The sequence below is a fragment of the Mesocricetus auratus genome, unplaced genomic scaffold, assembly GCF_017639785.1.
Source record: "Mesocricetus auratus isolate SY011 unplaced genomic scaffold, BCM_Maur_2.0 Super-Scaffold_100676, whole genome shotgun sequence".
NCBI classification, from domain to species: Eukaryota; Metazoa; Chordata; class Mammalia; order Rodentia; family Cricetidae; genus Mesocricetus; species Mesocricetus auratus.
In genome coordinates, this window is record NW_024429266.1 from 740,052 (window position 1) to 750,924 (window position 10,873).

Here is a 10,873-nt window from a genome sequence, read left to right on the forward strand (position 1 = left end):
CATACACATAATTAAAAATAAAAATAATTTTTAAATTGCAGAGATGAAGCACTGAAAGTATAATCTTTCTATAAAAATAGTTAAGTTGGGCTTCATGAAACTAAAAACTGTTTTCTCCAAAAGATATTGTTAAGAGAAGGAAAAGACAAATCAAATTCAGAGAAGATATTTGTGAAACATATATTTATATCTCAGAAAGGACTTGTATCTGGAATGTGCATGTAACTCAATAAGGCCTCAACATCTTGGAAACTTCTGTATTTCAAATAAAGTTAAAAGATAACTCTTAAAATAGTATAAAATTTTCACAAGTCATGTTTGATAAAGTAAATGTACTTAATATAAAGTACATGTACAATTCCAATTTAAAAATGGACAAACGACTGTTTTCTAAGAATATGTTAAAATGACCAAGAAACATATGAAATAAAGATGTTCCATACCACTGGCCATCAGGAAAATGCAAATCAAAACTTCAGAGAAACTCTTGAGAATTCTACTAGGGAAAGTTTGTGCTATCATTTTTCCAAATACTCTACCCCCTTTCTGTCACTTCCTCTCCCGTCCCTTCTTCTCTCCCTCTCTCTCTTAGTGCTTGAATCTGTTAAAACCTTTTGTCTCTGTTTCAAAACAGAACAAAACTACAAGGAGTTCTTAGATCATGTCACTATGTGTCTACAGTGAGAGAGTAAACACAAAAGACAAACAAAACCAGACAATTCAGAGTCCTTTCCAGAGTGTGAATTATGAAATGATTCAAGTCTTTAGAAAACTGCCTATCAACTTCACAAAGTTTCACTCTTTGGTCTACATCTAAGTGAAATGAAAGAATATATTTGCACAGAAACTTCTAAATAGATATTCACAGTATCTTTCTCTAAATGCCCTAAAGTGGGAACTATGCAACTGTTCCTTAAATGATCCATGGGCATGTAATGAAGCTTTGGGTCTATGGCAATACTATAGAAGGTAATTGGCACTGAAAAATAAAGTACTACCGATCAATATGATACAAACAATCACTGAAAACTCTGGCCACAGGAAAGAAGCCATTTTCAAAATACCGGTTATTTTATAGCTGCACTTATGTGAATTGTACAGAATAAGCAAATCTCCAGGGATAAAAAGTATATTAGTGATTGTCCAGTACTTGGTAGGTCAAGAACGGTAAGTTGTAACATGTGAGATAGTAAGGAAGAAGTGATATATGAAGCAATGAAATTTCCTAAGCTTGGGGACTGGAGAGGTGGCTCAGTGGTTAAGAGCACCGGCTGTCCTTCCAGAAGACCTGGGTTCATTTCCCAGTACCCACATGGCAGCTCACACCTGTCAGTAACTCCTGCTCCTCCTGTAGGAGGGATCTGGTGGCCTCCTACAGACATACCTGTAGGCAAAACACTGATGTACATAAAATAAGAATAGTAAGTACATAAAAAAAGAAATTTCCTAAACTTAGTTGTTGTGATGGGTACAAAATCTGTGACTATATTAAATACCACTCATATATCCCAAATGGGGCATTGTGTTATATGTGAATTAAATCCAAATAAAGTCTTATTAAATATACACACAATCACAAATGCACAGACACATACAAAATGACACATACACACACATGTATCCTCACACACACACGCACAATATATTCACTCATATGCACAAATTCACACACGCATACACATACACAAGCGGAAGAATCAGTTGTCACAAGGAGGAAGGAAGGTGGAGAGACTGAAATCTATGTATCAGTTGCGCTGGTATTTATTAAGGTGAACAAATTTGCCAAAACTCATTGAAATGTATGTAAATTAATTCACTATGGAGTTGATTTTTTTAAATCCCATAATGAAAGAAAAATAACCTAATTAAAAATGGGCAAAAGATTTGGAGTGACACCAGAGAAGACACACAGATGGCAACAAACACATGGAAAGGCCTCGATTAGTGAATGAATAAATCTACATAACGGAGTCAGGAGGCCTTGGTGCAGGAGATGCCTCTGAGCTGGCTATGCAAAGCTGAGCACTTGGTCACACCAGACAGAGACAAGGTAGCCAAATCTAACTGAATAACGAAAAGAAAAAAGGCAGCCTGAGTGAAAACGGTTAATCTTTGTGTCATAGAAAAGGATAGAATGAAGCTACAAAGGTGCTGTGGGAATTGCTGAGATGAGAATGGTCAGCTAGTTGCTGGACATGGTGAGGTTGTAGGGATCGGGCTCCCCAGAGCTTCTGGAATGTATATGGATACTAAGTGCTCCTCAGCTGCTGGAGGGCAGGTGATACCCATCTCCTCTAAGCAAATGGAGGGCATACGGTTACTGAAGCCCCTAAGCTGATGGTGCTGATGGTTGCAGCACAGCCATCACTCACTTTATTGGAGTTTCTTGAGCATACCTCCACCATCTGACCTAGCTATTCCATCCAGCAGAAATGAAAACATGTCCATAGGAAGACTAGTACAAAACACTCAGCAATTTTATTTGTGATTGTTCAAAACTGGCAAGCATCCAAATGTCCATCAATAAGTAGACAGGTAAACACTGCCAGGGTTTGATGCCTGGTTATACGATGATATGAAGTCCATATGGCCAGAGTCCACGTCTCTGAAAAATGTTAGGAAATGCAAACAAACTCAGAGCAACAGAAAACAGATCATTGGTGGCCTAGGGAGCGGGAATGGCATGCATGTGGTGGGTACAAGGAATAATTTGGGGGAAGTAGATATGTTTGCTATCTTGATTGTGGCGATAATGTTATGGATGTATACATATGTCAGGCCTTATCAAATTGCATACTTTAAATATGTGTGGTTTACTGCATGTCAATTATACCTCAGTAAAACTGTAAAAACAAAGATAATCCATTTAAAGTTCCTGACTTGTAGTAACAGCTTGTTTTCTCTAATTGCTCCCTGGATCCAGACAATGAAATCAGAGACAGAAGATTCCCACCTGGCTGGAGAGGCCTCTGAGACACTGTGTGAATGGCTCTTGGGTGGCATTTTTCTCCCCAAGATAATTTGTCAGGGAAAGTAGTCAACAGTGACCTGTCAGTGTGTGCAAGCATGGCATGTCAGCTGTCTATCTATCCTCTTTTCCTTTATTTTTTTCCTCTCCTTTTTTCCCCCAAGTGGTAGGAATGCCTCACGGCTTAGTGCATACCAGGCAACTTTTCTACCACCTAGCTATGCTCCTATTTTCAGAATGTATCTTTCTTCACATGAGACCCCCTTGGGATCTTGGCTTGCAGGATTATTTCTCCACTATTGATTTTGTTGTACATTTTCTTATGGTCACTAACACAGATTAAAGTGTGCACGGAACTCAAAACAGCTCTACCAATATTTTTACATACGGAGTGTATCGAGGCACAGCACACATTAAGTCTGCAAAGAGAAAAAGAAGTCAAGGGGCATGGGAAAGATCCTGAGCCTATAAGGACTTCCTAGTACATAAGATGTCAATGGCTATACCCAGTGGTGAAATGGGGTTCAGATGAGGGACTTCAAGGGACTGACATGGGGATTTATATAGACAAGTGCCTCCTGATTTCCCCCATTTGAGTTTTGTGGGTCCATCCCGATACCCCAGGGTCTTTTCCTTTGATGTCCCCAGATCCATTTAGTGGCAGAAGTCTCCTTGCTAGATGTCTGCTGCTTGTTAGGGGGACCTAGAGGATCAGAAGGGTTCCGAAGCCAGCAGACCTCCAACAGGGCTGGCACTGTCTGCTAAGCTAAGCTGCTGCTCTTCCCAAAGATCTACACCTGAGCTTACAGTGACAATTTACATCTGTGTGGCACAAAACAGTCACTCAGAGCTGCAAATACTTGAACTGTACACAGAAGAAGGAGGGCAAAGGCAGACATAAAGTCTCCCATCAGGAGGTTTTATGTTATGGCTAAGCCCTTCCTGAAGTTCTCAGGTGGCTTTTGTGTCCTAAGCAACTGTATCAGATGCCAGGGAGCCACTTTGATGGGGCCGTGTGTGGATGCAAAAGGAACCCTCATAAAGCATGTGGCTATGGTCCTGTAGTCACCCTACAACCCAAATGCTGCTACTAGAGGACGCCCCTCAGTACCAGACCTGGCAGAATAGGCCTGCAAAGTTACTAAACCTACATCAAGAAGGAAACTCAATGCAGGCAGCTAGTAGAAGCTCTCAGAGTCTGAGGATTACAGCTTTATCAAGGCCATGACTACATTTGCTGCTTCAGGTTGTGAAAACCTTTGCTCACTCAAAGCCTTATTTAGAAAAAGGAACACTAGGCTGGCACATTAAGTCGGAACAGAATGTGCCAGACTTCGTTGACTTACCATGGGAGCCCTTACCTTTTGGGAGAAGTAGATGGAGGGTAGAGTTCAAGGCTAGCCTGGTTTACACAGCAAGTTCCAGGACAGCCAGGACTACATGGAGAAATCCTGTCTTGAAAAAACAAACAAATACAGGAGGCAAAACATTAGCTAAGGAAAACAATCTTTAGCTGTCAAATGTGTTTCCTTGGACACACAAACCAAATGCAAGTCAGATTGTGGTAAAAGATAAAAACCCAAAACACCACACCCTCAGTGACCAGAGACTGACTTTCAGATTTAAACCATAGAGAACCGGCAGGTTCCCAGAGGCTGCAGCCAGGACTCAGTCAAGATTACCTTGCTTTCCTGTTTTTCCTCAGTAGAAATGAAATGTGTGCTGGCTGGAAAAGGAGGGCTTGACCTCAAATCTGCTACTTCCAGGTATCAAAATGATTTGTATTGGCCAATTTCCTATGAAAGTGGAGCTCTCCAGACACTGGGATTTTTTTTTGTCAGAACTAAGGGAACACAGTCACTGGGATACTATGATGCTCTTGTTGGGATGTTTTATTCTTTGCCAAAGAAAATGTCTCTTTACAGCACGAGATACATGAATAATTCATAAGATTTTTCTTGAGAACGCAGGACAGTCATGCAACCTTTCTCTTCTTACTCCAAAAATCATGGGGAGATCAGTCTTCTAAAGTTACATCCTGGGTGGAAAAGGGTGAACCCTTGGGTGTCTTGTAAACTGGTATCTTCTTCAACCTCCTGCAGATCATTTTATCCCACGTTTACCTGTTGGCCTCTTCTCATGGTTTTTATAACCTAGCAATGGGCAGGGAGCATCTCTGGCCTTGACCATGTTGCCTGACTTTACTCATTGTTTAATATGATGGCATTATTTCCATTGGTGGTTGGGCCTTCACTGAGTATCCCCTGGGCTCTTGTCCAATTTTGGTGTCTTCTTCCTTTGAACATCCAAACGTGTAGGGTATAGAAAAGACTGGGTGGGAGGAAGCGTCCCTATCCATCGATGCTGTTGATGTTTGCCTCTGAACTTTTGCTTGTAATGAATGAGAGTGGCTGTGCAGTGGGGAGTGTCTGACACTCACTGCTCATCATTGGCACACATAACTATCACTATCATTACACCTAAAAAATAGAATCTTGGAGCATGATTCTCAAATGACTTGGAGATATCTTGAACTAGTACATTTCTTAGGGTTGCTGTTTTCTTTTTCCTTTGTACAATGTGGAGGTAGCCCACTGGAAGGCAGGGCTGGTATAGCTAGGACTACTTCAACTCTCTCTGTGTGTATGTGTGTGTGTGAGTGTGCATGCATGTGCACAAATGCACGCATGTAGGAGTGTGGATTTAGGCTTCCCATCCTTTCTAGACTCATTGTTTGGAGGTCATCCTCTGACCCATGTTGTACAGTGGCTAGAGCATAGTAAATACCTGATGCATGGAAAGAACTGAGCTGGACTGTTACAGTTGTCCTTGGGAAACTGATCAAGGCCAAGTCTTGCTGAGTTGCCTTGCCCAGGACCCTACTGGAGGTTTTATGCTCGAGGAAGACATAGATTACTGCCCCAGAAGAGCACAGGGACATATCCTCCTTACCCCGTCTGGGTCCTCCTCTAGGAGGTATTGTTCCTTCACCCGACAGCTTGATACTAGATAGGTATTTTGTATTAATTCTCTCCTCCATTATGAATCTTTTGTTTAATCTGCCTTGACCATGGTGCCACAAAGTTCTCTCTTGAACAATGCTTCCTATAATTCAGATCAACTCCTCTGTTATTCTTATCACAACCGAGTCGCCGGCATGTAAATGCCACCAGCATTTCCACTTTATAGATACACAAACAGGCATAAATGTGTCTAATATCACACAGGAGAAAAGCAGCAGAATTGAAAGTAGAATTCAGAACCTGGCCTTCAGGATGGAGGTTTTCATCACTGCATAGTTTATGGTTTGCCACAAAAAGTAGCAGATGTGGGGGCAGGAGGGAAGAAATCAGCCCCGGGTTGCTGAACCCTGGAGAAGAGCTCTTAGAAACAGCTGAGGGAACACAGCAGGAAGCACACACTGTCAGGGCTACAGAGGCTGGAGTAAGAGGTGGCGAGACGAGGCCTTAAATAGCAAGGCAACACAGCAGACATGCAGAAAGACCACACTAGCTAAATGAGCAAAATTAATGAATGGTGTCTGAGAGAACTTAATGTCTTAGCCCCTTTTCTGAGGATGCGTACATAGGTTTAAAATCAACTTGCTCACCCTAAATGAAAGGAATTGATACCTAAGTCAGCTGCTCTGTGATATGACCCCTGGGGTAATCAGACAATGCACAAAAACACAGGACCTGAGTCTAGCGTAAAAGGACCAAAGATGCCTCAAACATCCTACAAGATACAGCTCCCTCAATGAAAAATCATCCAGCCTTGTCCTGACCCACAGGACAGAGTCATCCGGGTTATCCTAGGGGGAAGACAAATGAGGGACAAGAGACACAGAGAATGGGAGCAAGATAATCTGGCTGATCGAAGCTCAGTTTATTGAAAAATTTGTACCAGCTTAAGTAGGGGAATGAGGCAGGGGGTTGGGATAGAGGAATGCAGGGTGTTGTTTAAGGGAGGAAGCATTGGGCTATGGGTTATCTTTGGTGCATAGTTTGACCGCAGGGGGTCACCTGAGAAATGGCTTTAGGCTGAGAAATGGGAACTTACTGAGACTGGTACTTGCACTTTGCCCTAAAGACTCAAGGTCCCCAACACAGCCTGAAAGTCAGTATTGGTGGCTTGAGAGACCCACTCAGATGAGTCAACAAATTCACACTTGCCCACATTCAATGTGGACAACTATATTGCTATTGGTCTTGTTATGGGGGTGTTGACTACTGAGCAGTGATGTTCTTAAGAGAAGCAGAAAGACCTCAGTAAATGTACTGATTTAAACAATGACCTTACAAAATGGACCTTCTCTTCCTCTTCTGCATGGGTTATAAGGAAATGATGGGGTCAGTGAGGGTGATACTGCATGGGAAGGGGCTCCCCATGTTAGAACACAGGATCTGAAATAGTGATGATAAGAGCAGGGTGCCCAGCTGAAAGCCAGAAAGCCGCAGGAGCCTTTCTTGGGAAGAAGCATGTAAGCGCTGGAAGGAACTTGGAGATTATGAAGTTGTGTTGTTTTCACTCTTGGGGAAACCCCACTTTGAGATTTATGAATGTGTTGAGACCCAGGTCAAGCAGGAGAGTGAGTGCTGTGTCTGGCCTATTTGCCTAGAGTCAACTCAGTGTCTAGAGCTAAGTCAGTTGAGGCAGGGAGACATCTGGGAAATACTATATTGGGAGAAGTGAGTTCTTTGGTATGATCTTGGTAAAAGATCTTTTCCTATTGATAGGTGACCCAGTGTTTACCCTTTCTGAAATGTCTTCACAGATGCCCTTCAAGTTTGTATGTACAGTATTCTTTTTACTGTTTCCTGAATCATCCTTCCTGTAACAGTCTCACCTCCACATCTGTAAATCATTTCTGGACTGGAGTGCATGCTTGTGCAAGTGCGTGCATGCACACGTGTACACACACACACACACTCACACACCTCAAATAGAACACACCTTTGCACACTGCCAGCTGTTTTCATTCTTTGCACGTGTTTCTGCTGAACAGTAACCTGTATCATGTTTAGTTTTGTGGAAAACAATAAATAACATCCTTTTCTTCCCTTATTGAATGCAGAATCAATTGAGAAATAAGACACAGCTGTCAGACACATGGAAATACAAATATAAACGTAATTGGCAAAATTTACTGTAGAATATGGTTCAGTTCTGCAGCCAAGTGCAGATTCCTCATAATTTCCTCTAGTGTCAGACTCACCTTCCCAGGAGCACACAGATTAGAGCATGTTGCAGGAGGCTGGGAGAGATGATGGAGAAGCAGGCCTCTGCCATTTTCATCCAGGAGTTTGCTTAACATTTTTTTCTTTCTTTGGCACTAAATATTTCAGAGTTGACATCAAAATACACAATCTGTCTCTTCTGGTAGATACCAGGCAGCTTGGGGGGCACAGTACCATATGTTCAATCTTTGTTTGCTCCACTCCAAGCTTTGTGTCTGATACCTAGAAGGTCTGCTCAATAAATGACATTAGACATACTGTGTGTCTTTCTTCTGCCTCATTTCATCCCTTTTAAACAGAAGGTTACTGCTCAGAATCCCTGGTTCTGAATCACCCATGTATGCTATTCAAACCACTTATAACAGTGGCCCTGGAAGTGGCTCCACTTCATCTTCAGCAGGGAAAAAAAACATGAGCTGTTTGGTGACCTGTATGGTTACTCACCAGCCAGCAAGTTGTGGAAAAGCTAGATTCAGCACTGTGTCACCTTTCTATGGTGTGCTGTGGAGCACTCCACTCTGGCTTATAGCTTTCCCTTCTCCTATCTTACTTCTCAAATTCTCAGGCAGTCATGGTCAAGACAAGACCTTATTCATCTGGTGAATTTGTGAATTTAAAGTGTTCCAGAGTCCAGTTGGTCACTACGGGATTTGTTCACGCCAAACCATCGTGAGGTACTGTTATGAAAGGCAACCTCCGGCACTGTGTAGGCCCTATACAACAGATAATTTCCCCATTTTACAGACACTATTTCAAAGTGTCTACCTATTGAAGACTGCCTTTATGTTGAAAGACATGTCTTGATCTTAGTGCTACTGGGCAACTGTGTCTCAATGAGGGTTTATTCCCGAGTATTGATGGCTGATCATGTACCACCTTTATTCTCTACCAGGGTGTTAGGCATGGCTGATCAGGACCTCATTGTCCCCTCCTGGAAAACCCAGGAGCTTGCTTAGACCTTAGACTCTGTGTCTAGCTGTCCCATCTATCATTCTTGAGCTGGCTTCTAGGGCAGTGTTCTAGGGTCTCTATGAGCTCTGGTGAGGACTTTGGTGAGATTCTAATGCATTCTTTTCTCTTTCCTCTCTCACAGAGAATCACTTCTTATGGCCAAGACCCACCATTCATGAAGCAGGTGGGGCAGACAGGTCTCATAAATTCTCTCTTTGTCATATGAAGACACTGAGACATGAGGGGCTTGGAAGCTTGCCTGAGACCCTGTAAGGCAGTTGCTTTAGAAAGACAATGAGGGTGTACCATCTCGGGTCCAGTTCTTTCTCTTCACTATGTAGCCAGAGTCTCCTTCCTGCCCTCTGTGAGCCCTGGTCTCTTTATTAAATCAGAAAGATACCAAATGAAAGGAAAGAAAGAACACAGAAATGACAAAAATTGTTCTCAATTCAAAATAGTGCTAATCTAACTTGACAAGGCCAAGTCCATATTTCTACTGTGCCAATTACTTAAAGGGCACCAATGCCATGGCACCATTAAAGCAATAGCAGAGATGGATTGTAGGACACTGTGGATCAATGTGCTAAGTGTTGTTCAACTTGTTCAATGAAATAAAGCATTGGATCATTAACCTTACCAATGTCAATGTGTTGTCACTATCAAATTCCACTAAATGGATGGCCACGGCCCTCATTAAGGTGCACTTGGAGGCAGCTACTGTATTAATACCTTATTGGCTGATGTTAAAGGGGGAGACACTCCAGGACAGGGCAGAGAAGCTGCACTGCAGCTAAGCACACTTGACAGGAGTGACAGGTGCAGATGTAGGGATGTGGGCTGGATCAGGAATGTCAGGCGCAAAAGAAGGAATGCACAGTTATGTGAGTCTTTGCCTCTACCACAGACAGCTCTGGGGTGGGAAAACACTGCAGATGGAGGTTTGTTTACTTGAGGATATCTTATTGGCTCGGGCAGGGTTAAATGGCCCATTGCTTTTCCTTAATTCACTTCATAACCTTTAAGACTAAGAGGCAGCCTACACGGGAAGCTGGGAGTGGGCTTCCTGTGGTCAGAGCTCAGGATGACATTTGGTGTCAGTGGCCAGGACTGGGAGTCAAGAGACTTAAGGTCCCTCTACTGCCTTTAATGAGACTTTACCCAGGCTTTCTCACGTTGAGTCTCAGTTTCTTTATGTGTATAACAAAGAGCTTGGAGGAACAGATCAGTGATTCCCAAACAAACTTTCTTCTCTGGGTCTTAAGCATCTCGAGGTAGGGACTACTGAGGGGGAAACCAGGATAGAGAAAAGCAGGGATCTGACCCTCCTCATCTGTCTAGAGCTGTTCTTCTTCATACACCATACATTAAGCTGCACATGACATTTCATTAGGAAAAAAATGATCCTGCTGCTTTTCAACAACAACAAAAACAAGTAAACAAACACATTTGGAGCGAACACCCTAGATCATGAAATCCCAGTAACTTAATGATTTTGACACTGACTTTTCCTCTTTCCAGGTGACTCTAGGTTTATGTCAAGTTGACAGCTAAACGATGCATAGCCTGAGCTTTCCTCTTCTTTTCTTGAGTTGCTTTGTTGTCCTCTTTGGCCCTTAGTAGAAGACGGCATCCTGATAAACGGTTCTGCTTCATGAAGGCTCATGCTGGCTTGAGGTTACTGTTTTTGTCTTTCCTAACACTTTTCCACCATAGTTAC